This window comes from Grus americana, chromosome 9 (genome assembly GCF_028858705.1).
Source record: "Grus americana isolate bGruAme1 chromosome 9, bGruAme1.mat, whole genome shotgun sequence".
Taxonomy (NCBI): Eukaryota; Metazoa; Chordata; class Aves; order Gruiformes; family Gruidae; genus Grus; species Grus americana.
In genome coordinates this window covers 6,239,781-6,266,919 of record NC_072860.1, presented here as the reverse complement: position 1 = coordinate 6,266,919, position 27,139 = coordinate 6,239,781, and the positions used below count along the sequence as shown (strand labels likewise).

General features: G+C 37.7%; 1 protein-coding gene across 6 annotated transcripts in view; it reads left to right on the top strand.

The window, feature by feature from the left end:
• PIK3CB (phosphatidylinositol-4,5-bisphosphate 3-kinase catalytic subunit beta) overlaps window positions 1-27,139 on the top strand; it is a 111,188-nt gene that overhangs the window by 39,232 nt on the left and 44,817 nt on the right. For 3 of the 6 annotated variants that reach the window (XM_054835218.1, XM_054835215.1, XM_054835217.1), the window contains one exon: window positions 13,400-13,498. The exons of the other annotated variants lie outside the window; for them this stretch is intronic. The gene's annotated coding sequence lies outside the window, so the exon portion shown is untranslated. The remainder of the gene's footprint in view (window positions 1-13,399; window positions 13,499-27,139) is intronic. 6 annotated transcript variants of the gene reach the window in all.

The following is a 27,139-nucleotide window of genomic DNA, read 5'->3' as shown; positions in this document are numbered from 1 at the left end:
TAGAAATCATGATATTGGGAGGCCTGCTTTTCCTCCGGATCCCTTTTGGACTTGAACAGGTGTTGCTAAGGCAGGCAAGGCCTTTGGGACTCTCCAAGTGTGCGGTGTTCTGAAAATCATGTGGGCTTGGAGTATTTGTATTTCTAGCCTTTAGTGCTGAGTGTCTTCCTTTTGTTTCAGCTGATACAGAGGAGGATCTCTGAATTTACTATCTAGTTATCTATATGCCCTACTAAGGGTGCAATTAAAGACATCAGTGAAGATATTTAAGGATTGTCCAAGTCATAACCAGGGATCCTCTAGGCAAAGAAGAGTTAGTACTTAGCATACAGACAGCAGTAAAACAGAGTGCATACCTGTGTATGCAGTCCATATAGGCATATGAAATGGTCAAATGTCAGTAAGACACAGTAGAATGTAAGTCCTGTTACTAATTTATAGAAATCTACAAGAACAAAAAACCCAATAATGAGCCCAAACCTAGTACGAAATAAGATTTGAAATGTAGCTTTACGACTACCTGAAAGGAGGTTCTAGCGAGGTGGGTGTCAGTCTGTTTTCCCAGGTAACAAGTGATAGGATGAGAGGAAATGGCCTCAAGTTGTGCCAGGGGAGGTTTATATTGGATATTGGGAAAAATTTCTTCACCAAAAGGGTTGTCAAGCACTGGACAGGCTGCCCAGGGAAGTGGTTGAGTTGCCATTCCTGGAGGTATTTAAAAGATGTGTAGATGTGGCAGTTAGGGACATGGTTTAGTGGTGGACTTGGCTGTGTTAGGTTTACAGTTGGACTCATGTTAAGGGTCTTTTCCAACCTAAATGATTCTATGATTCTTTCCGTTTTCTTATGCCAGGTTTGAATGGAAGTTTCATGGGAGTCTTACGTGCACCATGACATTAGGATTAGGGTAATATCAGGAGGTGAAGATCGCTTGTCTGCATCTGCTGAAGTATTTTAAATTATTTACTCCTAGTAATAATTTAAGTGTGAAGAGATGTGTGTATGTGTGTGGAGAAGAGCTGTCTTGTTTTTCTTTTAATGGGAGAACTGTATTTGGGAGTCTGTGATAAATGCTGAGTGGAAAGTGAGTAGTAGTTTCTGAACCCTCTCGAGTGAAGAAAAGCATCATTAGTCTGGCAGATTGTCAGCAGCAAACAGTACATTAATTTTTGGCACAAACCTCTTGCTAGCAAAAAAAGAGACTTTACTTTCTGTTGTTAATAGTAAAAATGAGGAGGGACTGACTATCTGCTCTCAGCAGGCTGATATTGTTCAGCTTTTTAATATCCATGTAAGACAGACACAATGGTTTTGACAAAAGTCCTTTTATATTTTATTAACAATAAAAAATTACTTTCTAATATACTGATAATCTGCATCCATCTACATAACTAACTTTTCTTTAAAGAATAACTTTATACATAGTTTGTAATCATAATAAACTATTGCAAAATTTCAAATGCTAAAGAGATACTGTGATTAAGATGTGTATTAAACTGTATGGAACATGGTGAGTCTTCATCCTAGGCCGGTTTTACTTCCCCAGCACTTTGGAATTACTGTTTTATGTCTCCTACTACTGGTAACAATATAAGAAAGTAATGTTTTTTTAATAAGAAATGCTTTTTTACACTTGGATTAGGTGATCTCTGTTGAGCTATGTTGAAAATGTTAGTAAGCTCAACATAATGATTTTATTTTTTACCTGAGTAATAATAAAAGCATTTTTCTTTACTGAACTTTTGCTTTAAGTGTTAGGGTATCATTTTTTAATACTTGATGTGATTCTACCTAAGTTCTTAGAGTTCAACTAACACAAATACATAAAAATTGTTTATTTTTATATGGCGGTCTGTTTTGATAACTACAGTAATTTCTACTTCTTTTGGGTGCTGTAAATAAATCTGATGTATGAAGAGCTACAGTGATTAAGAATAGCAGAAAAGTACTGCATAAAAAGGAAAGGTTATTTAGTAGGAATTGAATTCTTCAGTAAAAACAAGAGTTGTAAGAATGTGAAGACATAACTTAAAAAATTCAAGTAATTTTGTGGTTAAGACCACAGTCAAGTCTCTTCCTCATCATTTCTCATCTGAATTTGAAGTAGTTTCATCAAGATTTGCAGCAGCTCTATATCTTTTGAAATTGAATACATATATTGGGTGTTTTCATAATTTCTGTCATGGCAAATACGCTGGATTACAACTTACTTTATATTCAAAATTACAAAAGTCCTTATCTATTTCTACTTTTTAAATAAAGAATTTCTCTCTCTGTATTTTTTCCTTTACTCCAAAGCTTCAACATCAGTTTACTTGGGTAAGAAATACTGGGAGTAAAGCACTGGCTAGGGATTTGTAATAATTAGGTTCTGTTTCCAAGTGTGTCATGCAACTGCTGTTTGGGGTTAGAGAAGTTTGGTTTTCATCTGTGTGTTAAGGATGAGACAGTTACTTTTTCTTTTGTCAGTGTCTTTGCTGGGTAAAATTTTCTTGTGTTCATGTCCTTGAACGTACACAATGTCAACTGTCATGGGCCTTAAAGTATGTGAGATGCTACTTTAGGATTAATGCAAATGCTTAATTGAAAAATACTTTGTAGCAACTATGGTAGCTGAAATGAATAGCAAATCGGTTTTATGTGCTTTATATTACCACAAGGAAAAGGTAAATATATTGTTAAGTGGCCTCATTTAAAAAAATCCATTTAAGTGGCTACATATAGTCATCCCGGCTAATACACAGCTTTGCCTAGTATCTGTGAAAATGTTTTTGTTGAAAGAAAATCTCCTTTATTGTACTTTAAAAAAAAAAAAGGAGAAATTATTCATAAAAAGTAGGTAGCAGCAGACCATAGTACAGGAGCTAAAATATTTTTAAAGCGTCATATTAAAGGATTAAAAAGTTAGAATCTTTAGTGTATTGTTATCATGGGAATAAAAATTTGAAAGATTAACCCCCTTCTATTTATAGCTGTTTTCTCTTGAGTTAATATTCCTGTTCCAGTTAACTTCTAGGTAAATTTTATGAGAAGGCAGAGCAATTCTTGCCTTAGTCTATCACTGCAGCTAATCATTTTAGTGTCCTCAAGTTACTTTCTTTTTAACGTGAATTTCACAAATCATGTTGCTCTGTTTTCAGATTCATTTGTACTTTGATAACTTGTCAACTTTTATGGCATGCAACTACAGGATTTAGAGAGGCCTTCAGCATTTGGTGGCTCCTTTTGTCTTCCCATCACTACTTGCTGATTTTTAAAATACTGGTATATCACTGCTTAAGGCTAATCTTCTGGGGTTATTGGCTCATGAGAATGAGGCGCACAGGCTGTGTGTGCTATACTGATAAAGCTCAAAAGAACCAGACCTAATATATACCAATTATTATGAAAATTTTCCACCCTCTTGATGCCAAAAGTTGCTGCTTCGTTGTTAGTTTAATTGAGACTTGTTGGCCAGGAAAGTAGCATGCTGCTTTTACTCTTTAACTCTGTGGAGTAATAAAGGGTTTCCACCTATGTAATGGCAGTTTTCTTGAAAAACAGGCAGTGTGGTGGGTTAGACCTCCTATGTAAGAAGGAATCTTCAAAAACAGCAGCATTCCTGAAACTTTCAGCTCATATGTCTACAATTTGGTGATGAAGACACCCAGTTAACTGGACAAAAAATTTCTTGGGGTGCAAGTAAAATGGCCTAAGTGTTGTTTAATTTTCTTTTTTTCTGCGATGTACTTTTCTTCCTGTGATTTCCTTGTGAGAAGTAAAATAGGATTATAGAGGGGCTTTGTTTTCTTTCCAACTTATCATGGGAGAGAATTTGAAAGAAGTTAAGGCGAATATTTTTTGAGTCTTTCCTGAAGACTTGCACCCCTTGTTAAATTACTTTTTTGCTGTTAAGTGTGGTGGTGAGAAATTTTTATCATGCTCAAACCATTACTGTTTGTGTGAAAACCGAAAAGCCCTTGCTTTCATTCGTAAGAGTTGCTTTTTTGATTTCTGATTTTATGGCATATTTTAACAATTGCTTTCTTAACTACAAATGCTGCTGCTCCAGTGCTCTTCTATGTGCACAGATTTATATACCTTGTTTACTACTACTGTTGTTTGGAGGTGAAGCAACGTGCTCTGGAACAGTTGTTCTAATGTAGTGAAGTGGTTGTCAAAAGATAGTCTCTCTAGTGGTTTGCTCTGGAAGAAGGAGCAGATCATTCTCATTTATCAGAGGCAGAGAGAGCTTTTAGGTGCCTATTGCCAGAAACTGATGTATCCAGAATGCATCTGCTGCCTCCTCAGTCCTTCCACACCTTGCCTGTGAAAATGTCAGAGAATGCATCATTTTCAGTCCAGCCTCTGTCAGGTTCATCTTTGGTCTTGTGGTCTTAGAGATGTTGCACAGAAAGCTGAGAGGGTTGTATTTTATTCTTTCCATCTTGCTGTTCACAGTTCATCTCAGTGTCAGGAATTGCTTTGCAATTTGATCATAGAAATACAGAATGAATACAGAATATAATTATATTTGAATAGAATTATTCTTAATCTGATTAGAGCAGTTCTATTCACCATTAGCATCTACAATACTAAGGGTAAGGAGTCATTCACCTGTGTTCGAGATCTGTCAAGTAGATTGCTCTCTTTATGGAGGAAGCTTATTCCTCCAGTGTTTCTGTGTTCTGCCAGTGCTGCTATCACACGGCGTCATAGCTGTTGCTACTCCTTGTGTGAAATTCGCTGAGGGAAATACACATGGCAACGCACTGAAAGGAGTACTTGGAGCAAGTTACAGCTCTAGTACTACTATTGGTCTGTTCCTTTTCAGAATATAGAAGTAAATTTCTCACTGCAGTGTACCCTGATGCCACAAAAAGCTTTTACTTCTGTCAGAAATAAGCCAAGCACTCCCCTGCTTCTAGCCTGGGAGTAGTGCAAATTTAGGTTTCTTAAGTTATGTAAGAGTATGAGTTGTCATGCTGAAATTACACTTGCTATTTTTACTTTTTTTTTTTTTCTGAAAAAAAACCCCCAAACCTCAAAATACCCAACCAAACATCCATGAGCAGAGCCTGGTAGCTGCATACTTGTTGAATTATTCTTCCTGGTTTTGATCGATAGTAACTTTCATAAAGACACTCAATTAATTTTATTAATATGGAGGGGGATTTTGTTTCTTAAAACAAATTGTTGGTGATGCTAGGAATTATTTATCAGCTCTAAGTAGAGACAATCTTTGATGGCCACATACTTTTAAATAATGGATGTACCAGACGATCAAGAACTTTTAAGTAATGAGGCATTAAGGGAGACAGTCTACCAACATATATTGCAGTGCAGCTTTTATTTTATCTCTTTCATTAACTATTTTTTCTTCAGTGTAATAATCTTGTTATAAATACAGATATTAATGCAAAGGATTATATTAGAACCTGGGAAAGTGATTGTTTAATTTTATATTAGAAAATTTGGTCTCAAAATCACTCCTACATACATACTGTATTGTAATCTGTGCACTGATTGCCATTGTGCTGCCAATCTTAGGTTCATACTTAGGGGCTAGAAGACATAGGTATATTGTAAAGCTTCTGTCATTTCAGTGTTTCAGAGGAAGTGTAAAAATTAAAGCAAAAGCTCAAACTTGCTATTCAGGCTTGCTGTTAGTTTTCTGTTCAGTTTTGCCTGTTTTTCCCCACCCCTTTAAATGCATATCAGGTTTGCTGTCAAGCAGCTAATATGAGCAGGAGGGTGGCTGCCCCTGCTTTCTTCAAACTCTGCTCATCTTGCTTCCATGTTCCCCTAGTGATACTGTCCCTTTCTGTTTTGCAACACAGTTGAGGTTCTTGGAGGGTTTCCATACGCACACTGAGAACCTGAATTTGTACATTCTGGCATGTAACATGCAAGTCCTTTGATAACATACTGAGTTTTCAGCACCAGAGCATGAGGCAATAGAAGTCTCACTACCTGAAAGAAAGGGGGAGTGGGGAGTAAAGGCAAATTAAAATGCACAGTGTTTCATTACCTAAAAGAGCTTAATAGATTTGCTTTTGAGTGTTGGATATAGCTGAAAGTAAACTGCATTTGTCCTTCTTCATCACCAGAAATATTCTTAGTGATTACCTTTAGTTTCAGATACTATATATATGATGTTAGTGATGAAATACTGTTGTTATTTATCATGTGGTAATATTTGGAATCAAACAGCAAGTTGGACCGCAGAAGCATGTCTTTGAAGTACACTTAGCTAGATGCTACTGTGTTTGTTCATAATCTCTTGCAATCCACGTTTTGGAGTTTGTTTTGATCTTAAAGAACAAAGCCTTTAAACTGGTATCTGGAGAAGAGTGGGAAGGAGCTTCACAAAATCGCTCATAACAATTAATTACAGAAAAATTAATTATTTAGTCTTGCTATTTAACTCCTCTAATGTGTTCTCATTTATATAAAATTAAACATGCACATGACAAAAAGCAGAATTTGGGAACTAAACAGAAAATTTGCATAGTTTCACCACATTAGGCATTTAACAGAATGTAACTGGGAAGTAAAACATCAGCATGTGAAAGTAGTAAAGAAAATAGAGTACACAGAAGACATCACAAGGAAACAGAAATCACAAGTAGTCCTACTAATAATGTTTCAAGTACCTAAATTGTAATAAGATCTTTGCAGATCCCAGATGAAGACTGACTGTTTTCTCTGTTAAAAACGCAAGTAAGTATTTATTCATTTAGTAACTTTTGGGTTGAACAGCAGGGGGGTTTGCAGTGTTTTTGACATCTATGACACGCTAGTGAGTAGAAGATGCATCAACAATAAGGGCCATATTCAGGTATCCTGAATTCTGAGGAAATGCCTAGTCAGTGAGAGCTATGCACCTTAAATCTTTCAGAGCTTCAGCTGATCAGAGGGAAATCATGGAGAAGGACTTCATAGACTTTAGAATGACTGAAAATGGCCTTGAGCTCATTAAATGAATATTTCTTTATCAAAAAATGATGGTGTGGGGGTAATTTTGTTCCTTAACAAGTCCTTGTGTTCTGTGTTATGCCCAATAATCAACTTAGCTTCAAAAGTAGGTTTTAAAACAGAAGTATGGGGCATAATTGTGGTGTGATACACGACCAAAAGAACCAGTGCTTCGCTGACATCTCACATAGGAATTGCTATGCTACTGGCAATTAATACCCTCCTCCCTGAGACTTCTGTTTTCAAATACTGCTTTAGATGTAATGAAAATCCATGCAGAATTAATTTTTTTATTATTGCTTGCAATGTATTTTAGTATTCAGAAAGATGAATTTTAGTAGTATGACTGCTGATGATGCGCAGTGATGGCAGACCAGTTGATTGGCAGTTCATTAATGCTTGCAGACATCTCTGTAGATGTCACAAGGGTTTGTGCGGGGTGGTAGATTTGTTTGCACCTGACAAAACTGCTGCTCAGTGGTTAAGTTAGCTCAGCCTCAAGCCTTTGAGCTTCACACTGTGTATGTGTGCATGCACATATAAGTATGGAATTCTTGGAAGAAGAGCACTGCTCTGTGATCATGGCTTCTAATTCTTCACTTCTGTAAGCCAGATTTGGTGACCCAGACTTAGAAAAGCCTCATCGCTGGCCTGGAAGTATAAGTGGTCTGTGGGCTCTGGGAGGAAATGAGGGAACTTATATCTTCGCACAGATGAGTCTAAACTATTAATTTCTTTGTCACCAGCTTTGGAGCTACTGAACCAGTTGGGTAATCACTTGTGCCCTAAACTGGATTGGAGCTGGAAATGAACTGGGAAGTGTTACTCATTTGACTCCATGTTTATGAATCGATATAAAGTAAATCTAAGCACTTGTGAGTCATCTGAAATCATAAAAACACTGCTGTTTTCATGAAATGGTCATGTGCAGCCTAGAACTTTGTGTTTCTTGAACTATACTCTCTAGTACGTTCTCCAGCCCAGAATCTCTCCTAGGATGTTTTGGTATTCTAGAGTTGTCATTATAAGTTATCAGCACTGGCAGCCAGCCCTCTCTAATGCTGAGCACATTTGCAGGGTCTCCCACCTACAGAGACTTTGCTAATCTTGATTTCAGCACACTGCTCTCAAATCAGAGAATGATTGGTTGCCTAACAGTATGAGAGGGGAAAAATTTGCCATCTACTGGAGTCTTTTTTGGTAAGCTTCATCAACAGTGATGTGTTGCCCTTCTGCTTTGCCCAGAGGCATTTCTTTTGAATGTGGCAGAGCAGAAGAAAAACGGTTGAATCATTCTGGGAAAATAAATTATTTTTGTTTAGGTTTTTGTTTGTTGATCCTAAATAGTGCAGGAGATGCCTTGCCATCTGGAAGTATGTTCTTTGCTCCTTTAGTCGAAGGTCCTTCATTTTCCAGTGCCAGTAAGAGCCCTAAGTCTTTTGCTCTTTTGTTGACTTTGTTGTAAGGACAAAGGATGGTCATTTGCCTCACTACTTCAATCACATTGACTTGTAAACTACAGTGAGTAGGAGGATTACTGGGTTACTTAACCCTGAGCACCATCAGGATATATCACTGTGAAAGAGGAATTACCCCTTCCTCCTCCACCTCCCCCCTGCCTCTGTGAAATTAAGTTCAAATGTCAGTAAGTGGCACCCTGCTAGAAATCAGTATTTTCAAAATAGAGTTGATGAAGACTTTCGAGATCTTTTTAGTATTGTCTTGCAGTTCTAAACTGAAAGGAATTCAGCAGCGTGTGTAAACAAGTGGAAAAAAAAATCTGATTTATTGTAAAGCATATTAGTACGTGCTTGTGTGAGTATAAATTTCTTTTGAAAAAGCCCGTTGGATGCCGAAGGGGATTTCACAGAGGTGAGCCATAGCTTAGTGAGGCTGGCTCTCTGGGTAGAGCGAACTTGGCTTCGTTAGAGGGTGATTCATAGCAGGTGAGTACAGAACTCCTGCTCTGAATCACTTGCTGGATAAATGTAATAATGATATCAAGTTCTTCTTAATGAAGACATGTGACTGAAGGATATTATTGTTATTTACCAGCCACCATCATCTGTGAAAGTAGAACACAAGGAAGAACACTGCTGTGTGTATAACAGTACGCTGTCCGTTATCAATAAAATAGTTGGTCTCTAGATATTAGTGGAGAAAGAAGCGCCACCTTTAAAAGTTCAAAACTGATCTCTGTCGTTGAAGAGACTATGGCACTGCATAATTAGGTTGATGCTTATGTACAGTTCTACCATTTGGATCAGTCTACACACAACACCATGCAGTATATAGGAAATACTTTTTTCAGATTCAGGCTTTAGCTTGCATTTTTGACATTTGCACTGAGATGTGCAGTATGTGGGAATGGGAAGTTGCTGTGATTTAGCCAAATGTGCACTGCTGCAAGTTTTTTCTCACTGTTTTAATTCCTGAACTTGGATTGTAATGGCTTAATTACTGATACTGGAAGTTCTTGAAGAATTTTGTGCATATTATTGTTGAAACTTAGGACTGAGGAAGGAGGGAAAAGAATGTTGCTTTATATTTCTCAGTATTTTTTTCATTTGATACGTGGTGTATTGCTGATGGTTAATCCCCTTCTTGTCTCAGACTCAGAGAAATGGTGAGTTTCTTCAATGCTGAATGGATGCTACAGCAGCTAATTCAGCTTGATGTTCACTTGTCCAATCTTCAGTGCTGTTGAGAGCATGAAATGCACGAGACAGCTTTGAGGTAGCTGAAGATATGAACCAAAAGCTCTAAAATACCCTAGCTGTACGTTTCTCTATGTATCGTTGTCCAAAACACCTGCTAGTGCTGTCAGCGCTGGTCCTGATGCCTTCCTCCATGCGTTCTTCCAGAGTAAGAGATACTCAAGAAACTGCTATATCGTGTCATTTGATCCACTCAGAGTTCCTTATCCTAAAGCAAACCCAGAATATCCTCTCTAACAAATGGTTTCCTTGTGTGCCCTGGCAGAAATCACAGAGGAGCCTGTCTGGTGGGTCTAGAAATTGTTATAGAGTAGGAGACCACAGGGCCACAATTAGCCCAGTAATTTCTATGTGACATCTTATATTGCTTATGAATTAATTTTTCTTCTTTTTTTTTCTTCCCCCCTCCACGCTACTTTGTGTGTGGCCTACTTCCCTGACTTATGATTGTTTTACATTAGATGCCTCACAGAAGTTTCAGGCAAAAATTTCTTGTACATTTTTCCTCTCTCTTCCCTTGTGGTACAATTTTTTGGTCATATGTTCATAAGTGTTTCTGTGGACATAAAGAAGTGTAGAGGGTAGCTATAGAACTGTAGAAAGTTTTATTGTATTGTCACAGGCATTTTTGATTGCCACCACACAATTTTATGATTTCTGAATTATTTTGTAAGATTGTTAATGCTTTTTCTAAAACAGTTATGATTTGCATAAAAACAGTATGTAGTAAAGGTGTAATGAAAGGATTCAAAAAGTGTTTCTTTTTCAAAATACAACTTCTCATGCAGAAGTTGTAGGCTGAAACGGAGTAGGATTTCTGTTAGCTCCCTGGTGGTACTTTGTGTGGAAGGTGGTATCGGTGTGGACCAAAGGGCAAGTGCCCAAGGTGGTTTTGTGTTGTGGTTCTGGCTGAGCTCACAGTCAGCAGAGACCCGTAAAGGAGACCTCGCTGGTAACGTCCAAGTGACAGTTCTATTTTTCCCACATTCCTCAGAGAGATGTAGTAGGGAAGAGGTGTGTGCTCATCAGAGTGTCCAGTTTGTGTTCACTACCTGAGGCAGTTCCTTCGTCTTTCTGATCTTTACTCTGTTCCCAGAGATTATGCTTGAGTATTTCTTATGTAGTTGGAGTTCTCGCTAACTGTTTATGGTAATTAAAAGGCCAGCAGAGTTTGTACCTTGGTCCGTTAGGTAATATAGTCACCAGCCTTTGAAAAATTTTCCACTCGTGCTTTGAAGGTAGAAAGTGTCCTGGCATACGAAAGGTTGACCATGATGTGATCTGCAGTTACGCTGATAACCATCTCTTGTAACCTCTGTTCTGCTGGTCTAAAAAATGAGCAAAGTTGGTTAGCTAGAAAAATAAAGCTGCACGCTTCATCCTCTAATGAAGGATTTGTTTCTGATGCTTAAACATAGTAATGGGTAGTTGGTCTGTATGCGTCAGAAATGTTTTAAGATCTGGAGGGCTAGCCATTCCCCCAGCTATCTGCAGCGTACGGTTGGTTGCAGAGGACCAGCAGGAGGCCTATTGTCAATGTCATGTCTGAATTGCAGTGGAGATACAAACTACTGTGAGAACAGAGGGGAGGAAGGACAGAGAGATGTAGGGAAGCGAGCAGAAATATAGCAAGCAAGAGACTGGAGAACACAGGAATTAATCAACTGTGACAGGAGCTGTTGACAATGTACTGGCTTGTTAAATATGTACAATTTAGGGACCCTAGGTATTTTCTGGGCTTTATGCATGTGCTTAACCCCTCAGTCAATGCCAGTGCATTGACTCCAGTCTCCAGTTCCAGGTCACAGTTTGCACTGTGTGGTGTGAAGAGAAAGGAAAGAATGAGACAATTTCTGCTTGGAGCAGAAATTGCAGCACTGATAACGACTGCCTGTTTTCTCTTCTGGTACTTGAGTTATTTCACAAAGTGGGGTTTTTGTTGGTTTTTTTAGTGCCAGCCTTATTTGATTTTCATCTTTATTTTTTTCTTCCAAATGCACTTAGTCAAGAAATCTGACAACACATCTGTGTTACACATTTTTCCCATTTATGAACTTAATAAAATCGGTAGTGTTGTGGTTTAGCCTCAGCCGGCAGCTAAGCACCATGCGGCCGCTTGCTCACTGCTACCCCCCTGGTGGGATGGGGAGGAGAATCGGCGGAAGAAAGAGGTAAAACTCGTGGGTTGAGATAAGGTCAGTTTACTAGGACAGCAAAGGAAGAGGAAAATAACAACAACAGTACTTATAAAAGAATATACAAAGTGGGTGATACACAATGCCCAGCACTGGCCAGCTCCCCCCCATATATACTGAGCATGACATCATATGGTATGGAATATCCCTTTGGCTAATTTGGGTCAGCTGTCCTGGCTGTGTCCGCTCCCAGCTACTTACAAAAATTAACTATATTCCAGCTGAAAACCAGGACAGGTAGGTAGTATGATATATGGAAGGAATAAGGTCACATTTTTTTCCAGTGTATCAGTGCTGATATTCAAAAACTACTATTGTGCATTTCTCTAGTCTTCCTTTTTGGCTGTTGCCTGCTGTAGGCTCTTAGTCTTTAATCATGAGAAGTTTTTGGACTAATTCATACCTTTATGCACCACAAGATTATTTTCAAAAGGTTGTGCATGGAGCAGTACCTTAATTTTTTCAGACTTAAGCAGATGGGGTAGCAATTATTTTTCCCTCAAAGGCACTGAAGAAATCTATGTCGCTTCACGGTACTCTACATGCTGATCCCTAGAGGGGTTCTGCCCTGCGTGAGACAGAGGAAATGCAGCCCTTGTTCCTGATCACTGTACTGTGTTGCGTTTCTACAAGCACAGCGTGGACTACTTAGCGTGGTTTAGAAAAAAATTGTTTATGGGAGGAGGAACGTAGGTACATGCCTTGTGTTTTGTGGTTTGACCTACAAACTTGTAGATAATAGTGTCAAACTGATAGCACTGCTTTTTTCTCAAGGGAGTTTTAAATATTTTTTGTTTATTTCACTTTGCTGAGAGCCTAGTTTGCAAGGTAGAGCTAAATGGAGATCATGTCTTGGCTCTATGGAGATACTTTCTCCTGTACATCTGCAGGATGTTGGTAAGAGACCTATTGAACCTTTCCTCTGCTGTTTCACAAGTTGAAATATAAATAGGAAGTTGGGATCACTTGTGTCATCAACTCAAATTCTCCACAATAGAACTACAGGTGACATTACATTTAAAAAAAAACCAACAAAAACCCAGAAAACAAACAAAACGCCCCAAAAAGTCCAAAACAAACAAACAAAAACCAAAACTAGCTTACAGCAAAGTGTAAAAGAGAAGATGTGGTTAGGAGAGTGAAGGCAACTCTATTCCATTTCTTTTGTCTTTAATTGCAATGGACATCTGTTGATCTGATCCAAATTGAGTGTACAAAAATTTAAAAATATTTGTAGCAGCTAAAAATGTTTTGACTATGTAATTCATGATTATGATACCTATTTCTACATATTTTTTCCTTTCCTCTTCTTTCTGGTAACTGAGCATTTGAGGATTTGACATTCATTTAATTGTTAGATTGTATAATGTGAATATGGCATTGTAGTATTCAAAGAGAATGAAAATACGTGGTTAATGAGATATTTCTGCACAAAAAGTTTATGGAGCTATTAAACCAACTATAGATTGTTGATTTACTCATTTGCTAAATTACATTATGTTATGTTTTGCTTTTTTACATCACATTTAGGTCATCTTCCGAGAAAACAAGTGTAATAGTAAGAAAACAATGTTTAATAAAAGTAACTTCACTACACAGACTGACTGAAACAGGAACAGATCCTCTGGAGTAAGTATTACAGTTGCTTCCCTGCACACACCACTCCCCCCCACCCTGACCCCCCCCGCTCGTAAAGTCAGTAACATGATTATTAGGCTGCTATTATATTTAATTTTGTTACAGTTACATTAAAAAAAAAAAATCAGTGACTCCATACTCAGTTCATCAGCTGGTAATGGACACTCTTTGGACTTTATTGGAGGATCTCCCGTCTTGGAAGCAATTGTATCTTAGGAAATTTAGATGGGCTTCAGATTTTTCTCTTGACTCCTGTGTATCATGTGTATGGTTTTGAGCAGGAAGTGGCCTAGTATACATATAATTCATATAACCCCTGATTTGCTGGCAAAAGTTAAAGCCCTGCCTGTATCTTTCAGGGACTTTGAAAATACAATTGTTTGGCTGTAACCTTCCACTCCTTGCAGTCTGTGTGACTTTAATATTTTTGTTGTCATTATTTTAATATTTGTCTTGTATTGCAGTTCCATCGTCCATCATGCATGTCTTCAATTTATGGATCTCAGATATGTCTTTTCTTTACTGTTTCTAGTTAATTTCTAGCTTTTGTGAATTCTAGGCTGAGACGTGTGTCTCATGATAGAAGCATCTGTGCTACCTGCCTCAGGGACTGTGGATTGCACCTTTTGGTACCAGATACCTAAACATTTATATGCTGATACAGTATAATTCTAAATTTCTGTGTGCTTCACTTGATTGAGGTGGGAAATAAAATCATTTTTCTGTCACCTTGTTTGCATCAGATAGTAAGATATTTAAACATTTCTTGCAGAAGTTAGAGACTGGGAAAAATCTGCATAATTTTCTGTCCGATGCAGATTTTACTCATGCTGAGTGATATGTGAATGTAATTCTGCAGGAGTCATTGAAAATACGCTGGAAAGGATAGTTAGGAATGAAAAATATCTGGCCATTAGGACTGAAAGAGGGTGGAAAATGGTTTTAGTTTACAACAAGTATATTTTGGCATATTGCTTTATTGCTGAGAGGAAATGACTCTTAGCTTCTTCTTTAAAAAGGGATGTGTACACGGTGTCATAATTTGGGTTGAAAAATGTCTGTGAAACCTAGTCAGACAAGCTAAACATGTCCTACTTGGGACTTTTTCTAGTGTGTTTTAACTGGCAGAATAACACATTTAGATTGATAACGTTTTTTAAGGGGAAGAAATTAATTACTATAAAATTTCAATTAAACATGGATTTAAAGAGGTTGATATGCAGGTTAGTTCCCTTTCTGTGAGTACTTGAAGCCAATACTACAGTTTTAAGTCAGCACATGTAAATTTGTATCAGTTCCTGATGGAGGCCATATGTCAAGTGGCCAGTAAACATATTTGTGAAAGATTCTTGTAGCACCTGATACTTGAATTCTGACCTCTGAAGTTTTCAGAAACTCTGTTGTATGAAGTTATTTGTCTTTTACTGACTTACTAGACAACACAGTAGAAATATAGGCACCTGTCACAATGTCCAATTAAAATAATACCTATTTGCTGCTTACACGCTTATTTGGACAAGTTAATTCTGGACTCTGGTAATCAATTTACTGAAACAGATGTGCAATAAAATTGAAACTGAGCTCTCCAAACAAATGAAATGAAAAACGTCCACTGGAGAGACAGCTTTAGTCATTTTAAATCATTGTATACAGTCTTATGCCAGGCACAAAACTCGCTCATGTGTTTAGTAGCCAAAAAACTTGTGTTTCTCCCCCCACCCCCCCTTTTTTTTTTAAAGGAACTTCGAGAATTCAGATGTTATAACCTAAAATGAATTCCAGTTTGTCCTTTTTGGGGAAATATTTTTGAACTTTTTTTAGTTTGTTTTGATTTGGACATTTGTGTATGCTTGTACAGATTTCAGTCATCACAAAGTATTTTGCAATTGCAATCCTTCATTAAAGTACTAAAAACATTAAAAGAAAGTCTGAGTAGTGTCCGTATTCACAGATAAAAGGCCAGGTGAAGCTCTCATCAAGTCTTAGAAACAGATGCCGAATCTCACTCTGGAAAAGTAGCTCCATGCACAGGTCAGGCTGCTAACGGCAGCTATTAAGGCTCTGAAGGTAGGAGCTTTTCTGGGAGTCCGTAGGTTGAGTGTGAGTCAGCAATGCGCCCTTGCGGCGATGGAGATTAACCATGCACTGGGCTGCCTCAGCAGCGTGTGGCCAGCCAGTCAGGGGAACGATTATTCCCCTCTGCTCAGCACCTCTGAAGCTGCCTCCAGAACATCATCTCCAGTTCTGGGCCCTCTAGAACAAGAGAGATGCTCACAAACTGGAGAGAGATCAGCGGAATGCTGCTGCTGGAGGCAATTAGGAGGCTGCAGCATGTGACATTCAAGGTGGGACCTTTGTTTGGAGAAGACAACGAGAGAAAGATCTTTACTAGAGTTTTCCATTGCCTGAAGGAGGATTATAGAGATGTGGCTAGATGTCTTGGAGGTGGAGGGAGAGACAGAATGCAAGTGGCAGAATGCACATGTTGCAACAAAAGCAATTCCAGTTGAACATAAGGAAAAAATTTCACTGTGAGGGTGGTTAAGCACTGGAGTGGGTTGCTCATGGGCACTGCGGAGCCTCCATCCATGGAGATTTTCAAAATTAACTGTGCAAACTCCTAAGCTACGTGCTTTAACTTCAGTGTTGAAACTAATCTTGGGACCAGCTGACTCCCAGAGGTCCCTTCCAACCTAAATTAGTCTGCGATTCCTAGATAATCTTAATAATTTTTGGTCCTTATGATGAATGGCCAGGACTGCTTTTGATTTTTATTACCATTAACTTCATGACAAAAGTATTGATTGTATGCAATTTTTATCATTATTCTTTTCTACCAAATGGCATTATATTTCAAGTTGTCTTTATAAATGTCATGGAAAAGATGCATAAAATACATCTAAATATTTGCATTAGACTTGAATTGTGGGATTTCTTTCAATGCTTGTTCGGCGTTGAGCAGGCCTCTAACAAACGGCAGTGGACAACCACCTCTGAATCTGTGTAGTGGGTGACATCGAAGCTGGTGTTGGAAGAAAACTAACTGCAGAAATCCAGACCAGATTGCTCTCTAAGAAACTGACCCAATCAGGAAGTATGTCTAGTCTGATGAAGCATGTAAATTTTTTTTTTTTTTCCTTAAAGGGCATCTTTCTAACTTTTAGTACCCACGTCATCTCTGTATATGGAGAATTAAGCACAGTCTCCTTATGTGATAGCTCTGTGTTTTGGTCTGTGTGCCCTCCTTTTAGGAGAAAATTTCACTCCTAATTAATTTTCCACTGTTTTTAATTATTTCACTTTTTTACGTCTCTTTCTAGATGTCTGCTGGAGAATAACCCTCTTTCCTAGAGGTTTTGATTGAAATATCAGAAATAATTGAAAAGTGAATCTTTTAGTCCCTGTGTGAAGAGGTATCTATATATAGGAAAACTTCAGTTGCTGGTCTTAACTTTTTTTATAGTAGAAAGTCATCTGGCTCATAATTGAGAGACGTAATGTTTTAATAGGTGAAGGAAACTGCTGGTGAAATTTGATGGTCTAAGTCCATTTGTACAATTTGTCCATTTGTACAATTCAAAAGGAGAGGAAATACTAACAATTTATATACTTAAATGTCTTGTAAGTGGCATGTTTACTTCTCCTTTCCTCCCTGTTCACAGTGGAACAAATAACTACTCTGAGTGGTAGAACAGGCAAGAAAATACTGGAGAGCAGAACTCGTACTGCTTTAATATTTCATAGGGGTTTTTTGTTAGACTATTAAGAATTCTTGTAAATTCTTGTATAGCAATGGGGAGATGGGGACCCTACAGATTACTCAGTACAATAAATCAGTAACAGCACAACTCCAGATTATTAATGCATCTTTTCAGATTTGTGACAGACACATTATGTAGTCTTTTGAATAATAGCTTGGGCTGTTATAAAGCCAGACCTTTAGGCTGTAGTATTATGTACATTTTTTAGAATGAGCTTAAGAACGTGTAAGATGGCAAGCTAGCCCTGGGGCTGGAAGAAACTGTCATTCTTCTTCCACCACTCATCTTGCTTCTGTTTACATCTGCACTTTGCTGGCACAAGCAGTTACGCAGCTTTGTAGGAAACTGACTCACCTGTGTTAAAAAGACATCTTTATTCTGGGTTAGGGTGCAGCTCTTTCTCCTCCTTTCCCCTTCAATCTGACTGTCCTGTCTTCTTTTTTCCCTTGTGCCAGTTCCATTCACCTTTTTTGTTAAGCTTTTTTTGGTCGTTTTGTTTAAAATATCCATGTGAGCATCCCATCATTTAAATGTTCAGTAGAGTCTTTTTTTAATATTACAACTCAACGTATACTAATGTTTCATGCTAACCTTCCCCTAGTATGTAAAATATCTACAGTGAGCTGGATTATCAAAAGTGAATTACATAGGTTGTGAACTAACCAGGTCTAATCTCCCAACTCTTCAGTCTCATCTTACTATCCTGGAGCACGCTGTACAGAATGCGTTGGGCTTCATGTCAGGTCCCACTCTGCCTGCTGCTATTTAAAACTTACTAAAATCTCTAAGAGAGCTATTCACAAATTTTCCTAACGGTGTGTGTACCAGGTATGTTCTCACAGCCCAACTGACGCAGAATACTGACTTATTTGTCTGGGCTTTTTACTTCATTTGAGCTTTTCTCCTTCTTGTCACCCTGACTCTGTTGGTCAAGGTGTCAAATTAACGGTTACTTATATGACAGTACTTATCTAATCTGCTGTTTTCTTCCATTTCTTTATATTGCCCCCCTTTCTTGACCATGCAGAACTGGATTCCAGTGAGCTGAAAGGGGATGTTCTGGTATAGTGGCCCCACCTTCAGTGTGATCTGTGATCAAATGCTTCTAAAGACAGTTTCAGACAGTTGCATTTAAATGTGAAAGTTTTTCTTCTCCCTGCAACTCACTTTAACTGTACAAAAGATGGCCTGAAAGTCCTTATTTATATATATATATATTAATGTATCTATATAGTGATTTCAAGGTACAGCAAAGGATAGTCATGAATTAGCTGTGAGAAGGTGGTATGCTGCTTATGTATTTTGTATTCATTATGAATGATGTGCTGCCTGTGAATTGTCCGAAGTCTATCAGAAGCCTGGGACTTAAGTTTTATTCATTTGTTTGATTCATAATGAATAATCTTTGGAGGGAGCGGGAACTGTGTTTACTTGCCTGAGTACAGTGTAATGAGGAGTAAGAATTTCCTTTTATCCTCATTGTTCAAACCAGTTCTGATAAGTCTTCGAAGGCTGGAATACCATTTTAATAGTGTTGTTCTCTACCTGTAGACTTATTTTGCAGGAAAAATTTTCTGAAGACAATAATCTCATTTACAGCTAGTTTTAAAATTACATTTTCATTGAATTATAGAATAATTTCCATAGGATGGGATGACCAGAGGTAATCTAATCTAACCTAACCATCTGTTCAAATCAAGTTGCTTAAAATTAAATTAAATTTTAATTTGAAACCAGTTAACATGTTTGTATTTATTATCTCTAATTCCTGTTGAAGTCAATTGCAAATTCAGGTACTCAGCATTTCTTGAAATCTGGGCCACTTTTATGTAGAGGCATTAATATCAAAGTAGAAACTCCATTCATTGTGGTTTTAACATCCTGGCTTCAGTTTTTAAAACCTAACACGTAATGCTATGGGTACAGCAGAGGAATAAAGCTACAGAAGATGAACAGGCAAAATAATCAAGGACCATGGAAAAAACCTAATTAAATTCTCTTTGTGAAAATTTAGCTATATTTCATGAGGAAAATGAGAGAATCTGGACTTGAATAGCTGAGACACCACTCTTGGTACCAGTCTGAGCACTGTGAGGGAATGACATTTAAATAAGGCCTTTCATGCTTTCTATACATAGATATTTTTAGAAAGCTAAATGATGATATTTTTATTCTGATTTCTGGAGGAATCTTGACTAAATGGACACTTAATTTTCCATTCCATAGGGCCAGCTCATGTGGCAGTTGAACTAAACTGCTGGGAAATGTTTATAGTATCACATGATCTTTAAAAATAACTTCCCAGACTACACTGTAGATGTCTTGAATTCTTAAAATCTTTGCTATTGTAGATAGATAACCATTGCATTCCTGGAATGGAAAAATCTTAGCTTTTCCGATCTAGGCATTCTGTTTATAATCAAGTTGTTTGTATTTACTTTTTAAATTTTTAAGCAGTGTAGACTGAAATTCACCTGTGCAGTTGTAGAAGGCCAGAACCCTGAGTGGGTTCTCTTTAGGGAAATATTAATTTCAGTGGCCTAGTATGAAATAACATACAGAATAAACTTTAATTGTCAGTGCATTAGATCCCATCTTTAAAAGAGGGTCACTGTTGATCCGATGTGAACTGTGAGGTCGAGTGAACAGAAGATACAGTTCTCAGTAGTACATGCATTGCTTAGCATAGGTGCTTTCTCCTGTGGCATTAAGGCTTTAAACAAAACCTAGGTTGCAATTCCACGTTACACCTAATTTCATCCCTGTGACTACTGCTGGAGGGTAATGACAGTGTTCTCACCCCACCCTTGCTTCAGATATGGTGCCTGCTTGTCATAGGGTGAGGCAGGTTGTTCCTTGAGTCGATGGAAAACTAGTAATGTTTGTTCGTATTGTTTTTCCATTGTGTGGCTAGGGAGGTGGGCAGCCAAGAAAGGGGAAAAGCATAACAGCACTGCTTCTGACTGTAGGCTGCCCTCAAAGTGAGCTAAAGGTAAGGTGATGCTGCGTGTGGGAAACAGTGTGACTTAATGAGCGTCAGGCTAGTGTCTGAAGAGATACTGTTATAGTCAGTATAAACACAGAGCAACTCAGCAAGATGGGAGTCCCATGCAATGCTCTGGAACTGCTGCCAGTGCGTTGGCTGCAGAACAGTCGTTCTGCACCTGTAGGCTCGTAGGCTGTGGCAGCAGCTGTGAATTTGTTACAAAGAAAGAAGAGGATGTAGTTCTACAGAGCCGTGAACTGGTACGCTGATCTAATGTACATATTTGACTTCAGAGTCTTCAGAAGAAATCAGAAATATTTCAAGTATAGAGGAGGAGGAATTTTTCTTTTGATTTTTTTTTTAATGCTAATTTTCATAGGACATAGACCTTCCTGCATATTCTGACTTGTTTTCCATCTTTGCTGCTAGATTTTTTCCCCTTATTTGTTCTCAAATATTTCCTTTATAGCTTGCTCATCTTTTTATAGTACTAGATGTTTACGTAGTTAGAAAAACGATTACAATGATTATATTGTGTAAGTGCTTAGTGTTTCTCCTACTTAAACTACGTGATATTCTGCTGCTGTTTCTTAGAAAATTACTGTGGTCAGATTGTCATCTAGTCTGTTCTGGACAGTAAGATATTGTTTAAACACTGTTCTTGTGTGTCTGGATAGGGTGGCCCTTTTCAACTGCTTTCACTGCTGCAAGACTTTTTTTTTTTTTTGCCCCTTGACTGCCACATGACAGAGCAAGCAGGAGATAAAAAGCTGTATTGATCACAGTGGTGGTCATCTTGAATGTGGTGTTTAACAGTTGTAATAACTTATTATATAAAGCAAAAATCTGGATAAGCAGAGTGCTCTTAGGTTTTCCATAATCATAACAAGCTAGTTTCTGATATTTGTTCCTTATGTAAATATTCATGTTTTTAGTGAAAAGAAAAATAAGTCCAGGTTTATATTTAACCTTAAGAGCTGTAGATACTTATGTGTCCTTAAAATGCACTCTCGTTTGAAAGAGGTGGTGTAAAAGAAACTTATTTCTTAAGAAAACTGACCTTCACATACACAAGTGATTTCTCCCCCTCCCCCCAAAAAATGTTTTGCACTCTGTTAGGGAGACAGCATGCATATTTTGTCCTGACAGAACTGTAACCACATTTCAAGGATAGATGACATCATTTCAGATGTACAATATCTCTTCTAAAGAATTGTCCGAAGACTTGATATTCGTGGTGCTATGAGGCAGCCCAGGAAAATAAATGCTGAGAGAGATAACAGGGCATCAGAGTTTTCCTCTAACACAGTGTTATGTGGGTGTTTATATTTACCACCTTCCGTGCAGCTTCTTTTACTTGTCTTTTATTAGTATTCTTTTTGATTATGCTTCAGGATAATAGATTGAATATTGCATTGAATTTTACATTGGTGTTCTTTTAATAAAAAAATACACCTCAAAGGATTAGTGTTAGGGGATTTGTGGTGAGTTCACAAGTAAAGGAGAATTTCTAACAATGACATAGTGTGAAACTTCAACGTTTTGAAGAATGCAACAATTATTTTGGAAGAACCTACTTGACACAGATTAATATTGGGTGTTGATAAGAATCTATGTGGATTTGTGAATACTTTTTAAAGGCTAGGTCTTTTGCTTATATGATAAATATTTTTCAAAGGAAAGTTTATTGCATTGTAATTCTGTGTCTAATTTTTTGCAGTGCCTCCAGACAGTCTCGTGCTCTCTGACCATGCTCTTATTCAGCTCTTAATTTCAGGATAACCTTATGAAATCTCTCCCACACTTTGCTTTGTCCTTCATATCTTCTTAGTCAGCACTGTTTTATGTCAGATATTTGCATTCCTTTACATGAGCAAGTTAGCTACTCAGTGCAGGTAAAAGTGAGTTCACCAACTCTTACAGCAGTGGCGCAGAGCCTTTGCAGCTGGGTGGTCCTAGTGCTCTCTTGTCCTGAAGTTGTCATGGTGGAATTGAGTTTGCCACAAACTAGTCTTGCCTGCCTTCTCAGCAAAATGTGAATAGCTTCTGAGTGCGTGGCTTAGTAAGGGAACACAACCCCAACTTGTAACCACAGCTTCTGAAACCCTACTGGTCCTTTAGTCCAAGAGATAAGTCTTGTAACTCTTGGGGATGTTCTGAATGCCTGGGTTTTGTTAATTGATACTGTGTAATGTTCCAGTGGTTCTGCTGGTGACTGATTATGTTGTGATCAAGGTCACAATACAGAGGAAAGACAGAAAATTAAAATAACTTTCACATTGATTTCACAGAGGAAATTCTCAGCCTCTGCAGGAATCCATAATGAAGAAAAAAATAGCTTACAATGCTTCTATGGTGAAACAGACAGTCATCAACAGACAGTCTGGTCTGTTGGTGAAGCAATGTCAAGACAAGTGAGTGTTTATGGAAGACATCAGTGATGAAAATCTATGTAACTTACTGCATAACATACTACGTGACATTTGCTAGATTCCTACCTCCCCTTGTACCTAGCTGGAACTATGTTAGTGTGCACTATTCATTTTGCTTTAGCCATTTAGAATTTTAATTGTCTTTTATTTGGAAATTCTTTCTCCCTGTTGAAAGTAAATGAAAGTGTTATTTCATGTGTTGTGTAAGTTGCTCAAAATCTGGGCTGCTGGTCTTGCCCTGTTCCCAGCTAAGTGTTACCACCACCTTCTTTCTGTGTGCATGCAGCACGTCTGCTTAGAAAGCTGTTTTGGGTGAAAACTCACTTTAAAGAAGAGAAATACATAAAATCTCAGTTGGATCAGTGCTCTGATCTTGCTGACAGGAAGGGCAGTATGATCTATCAGTTTTAGCCAGTTGTAAAACTGCATCTTGAGGCTGTAGTTACCTGAAGCAGTATGACACAATCTGGAGGGTTGCTGCTGATGAAAAGAGAAGATCCTGTGTCCATTCCTCCCTTTTTAGAGGCTCTGGCAGTCCTTAGATCCTTCCTATGACTGTATTCAACTAGATAATGTGAAAGAAAATTACTCATTGATTCCACCTAGATGGTAAGCTAAAAAATTCATGAGGAGACTTCACATGTGCTGAAGTGGGTGCAAGGCAGGGGAGTAGGACTGGGCAGCCCAGGGTAGGGGCAGCAGAAGGGAAGCTGTAGGCTTTCCTCTCCAGCTGTCAGTGAGCATGGCATTTTATTGCTCAGCTTCACTTGGAGTGTATGATGAAAACCATATTATGGCACAGTGTGGAGGCTTACAAGGTAGATGTTGATGGCTTGTAGTGATAGTTCTACTTCAGCCTTAATGCTTGGTGCACGTACCAGATGCACAGATTTATAGATAGGAGAATTGGAGGCAGTTGTCTGGCTTTGAGAAATGTTGTTTTAGGGCTTCTTGTTTCTATACGTGAAATAAATACAGAGATGAGTGTTAAATTTTCTTTCTCTTCTCATTTTGCAGATGTTCTACTAATCTGTGTTCCATTTCCTTCCATTACTCTAAGCAGCTCTTTCAGAACTGCTGGTCTGTTAAAATACAAATTGAGTGGGTTTGAGATTAAGAGAGAGAGAGTATGTGTGTGTGTGTATATGCACACACATACATGAGTCTGCAACGTGCAAGTCAAAGTTTAGAGCAAATGTATACTTCACATGGGAAGATTTGTTTGCTGTCTATCAATACTACATGCCTGTGACTTAAAAAACCATTTCATATTGGGCTTTGCTACTATTAAATTCAAATAATCATTGATTGCATACTCGAGTAGCCAAGATTAAGTACTGTTTTAATTACTTCCTTCTTTTGTATGAGAAATTGTTTTTACCATGACGGTAGGCAAGAATAGCTATGAGGTTAACAGCCTGAAATAGCTTTTTATTATTATTTTGATTGTTCATTTTTCCCTTTAGCTGGAAGTTGTTTAAAATGTCTCTTGTGTTATTGCTCCAATCCAGATGGCTTTCTGCCTTTGTTTCAGTTACTAGATGTGATATTGTTAGTTAGTCACTACTGCCACCACACATTTTACAGTTTGGCCCATGACTCATTCTCACAGCCGTCTTACGTTGGCAATCAGTGTTATTCTCAGTATAAATACTTGTTCTTTTTTGACCACTCTGATGTCAGCTACTGGTAGCAACTGGGTGCTAACTGTAAAAGACACTAACCTGTTTCCTTGAGGAAGGAAATTAAGTAAGTGCCTGAAAGCAAGAATAGCTTCATAGCATGCTCAGATTGGTGTGATGATCGCTCTTTTTAATGGAAAATTTAAATGGAATATCAAAAGATTCTGATGGTTGTGTTGGAAGTCCGTAATTATAAACAAGTAATTTAGAAGAACTTTGTAACTCTATGTGGTGTCTAAGTTATAGGGTATGTAGCAGTATTTTTATGTCTTGCTTCTTTGAACATTTTATACTATTATTGGTGCACTAAAGTGGTTTCAACAATTGCAAATGTTGTGGAAAAAACATCCAAAAGAGGGTGAAAATAGAAAAGATCTTATGCTGAATTAAAATAGAAATTATGAATGAAATAACTACAAAGATTAATGTTTTCCTTGCTGCTGTACTTGTTACAGTGATGCTTTATAATGGCGATACCACTTAATTTTACCGTGATAACCACAGAAGTTACCTTCTGAAGAAGAAGAAATGGACTGTGTATGCATCCAAGTATGCAAAGTCTTTATTTTTACATAATTCAAATGATTTTTCTGTGTCTGCTATTTCAGTTACAACAAAGTTGCAGCCCAGATTTTCTGGGTAAAAGTAGCTGGATAGGAGGAAAGAAGTAATATCCCATTTAAGTAGTATCTTGTTAAAGCCATACTGATTGGTAGTGAGGAACTACGTGTTTTCTCAAGATTTTTTTGGGTAGGTGCTGTGTTATTCTAATAGTGTAGTCTGTGTTGCATGATGGGGTTAAATTTTACTTCTTTCCTTTAGACACTTTAAGAGATAATGCACCATGTCAAACTTTCCACACCCTTGATGAATGGAAGGATGGATTTGTAAAGATCTGGTAGTTAAGATAAAATATTTTCATATCTGATTTGTTTATTGTCACCAGGACTACATCCCCATCCCCCATTTTTTTTTGGTTTTGATTCAGTCTGATGCAGTGTAGATTTATTTGGGGAATGAGGACCTTATGATGATAAACTATTATTCGATAATGGTGATAAGAGCTCCCTAACTGTTGCTTCCAATAAGGAAAAATATTTTTTCCTTATGTATTTTCTGAAAGGCAGAGGGTTTTTTGTTTGCTGTTAATGAAAATTCTACTATGTTTTTATCTAGTACAAGCAAAATATTAAGTGATCGGCATACTTAGTGTGGTAATAAGATGTGTTGGCAGCAGCCATGCTTGTGTGGGAGCTCACAACTTTGCTAAGGCTGAATGGAAAGGTTTTGAAATTATTTGGGTCTCATTACTTAATGTATTTACATAGCAGTTAGAGGTGAGACCTAAGTGTGGCCTCGTATCTAAGGCAGCTTTGAGCTGGCAAGCTGATAGTAGCTCAGCTGTGGTACCAAATAGCTGGTTTGCTTCGAGTACTTAGCTGGGCAGGTTTTCGACTTGCTATTCCACTGGTGACTGGTAAGCCTCAGGAGATTTCAGTTCTTTCTAGCCCTTTCCCTACTGGAGATTTTCATCTCCTGAATTTTTCCAAATGTTAGATGAGCAATTTTATATATTTATGGTAGCTGGAGGGATAGAAACTAATACTAAGGAATGAGGCAGAGATGGACTGTGAATATTTTAAAGTGATGATTTAAATGGTATTATTTGTTTAACAGTGATGATCAGTAAAAGTTAGGACTGAACAGCCCTTTGTAATATGTACAGAATATTAATACCTTGCTTGTCAATACAGAGTTACACTTCTGTAGTAGTTGATTTTTGTGCTGTTGGCATATTCTATTATCTGTTGTAGGCACATTCAGCTTTCCCCTATGCTTGTTCGCTTATGTATTTATTTTATTTCAAGCTGTTTGTATAAAGCAAGGGATTACAAAGAGACTTTCTGAAGTACCACTTTTGTATTTCTATTGTCAGTTAAGGACGATGATGCGTATGACAATGAATTGTTTGGTTTAAAAGCCTACCAATTTTAAGCGTTAAATTTCTGAAATAAGAATGTCAAATTTAACTTGCTGTAAATCAAGTGTTAACTCCTGCATATCATAAAGTTTGGATTTAGTAGCTGGTGGTGTGATTTTTCTCAAACTATGTTGTTTTATGAAGAAAAGATATAAGCTAGAGAGGGAAGGGAACAAAACACCTTTGTTATGATGTAGTTGGTCTCCTGGAGTTTTGTGGTGGGTTCAACTATAGTGCATTATAAAAAGATTTCCTAGTTGCTTGTTTTGGGGGGGGGGTGAATAGTAATAAAGTGCTTTGGGATTGAAAAGCTGTATTCATAAATGCATATACATTTGGGAAGTTTGCACAGCATGATAATTATCTGTAATTCTGTGGCATGACCAATGTAAGCAATCTTGTCCTGTATCTAGGTATATCTTTGTAGGTTTAGCACCTGTAGAAAGGATTTTTTGATAATGGATGTTGCCTAGTGTCTTACCAAAGGGGAGAATATTCTGTGTCAAATAGACTTTTTAGCAATGTGGTCAGCAGTAGTGATTGGATTTCAGAAGGCTGTTGTGCTTTTTTTTTTTTTTCCTTTTCCTTTGCCAATGATCTTGTTTGAATTTGCTCTGTGATGTATAAAGAACAGCAACCCAGTGTATTGGTTACATCCTGCTTTTTCTGCTGGTGCTGTAGCAGCTGGTGCTGCTTCAGTTAAGCAGAATAGGCCTGGTTTCAGAGCAGGGAAAGGATCTGGAAGAGAAGGGAAGGAGTGATAAAAGTAGTGGAAAGCTGTAATAGTAGT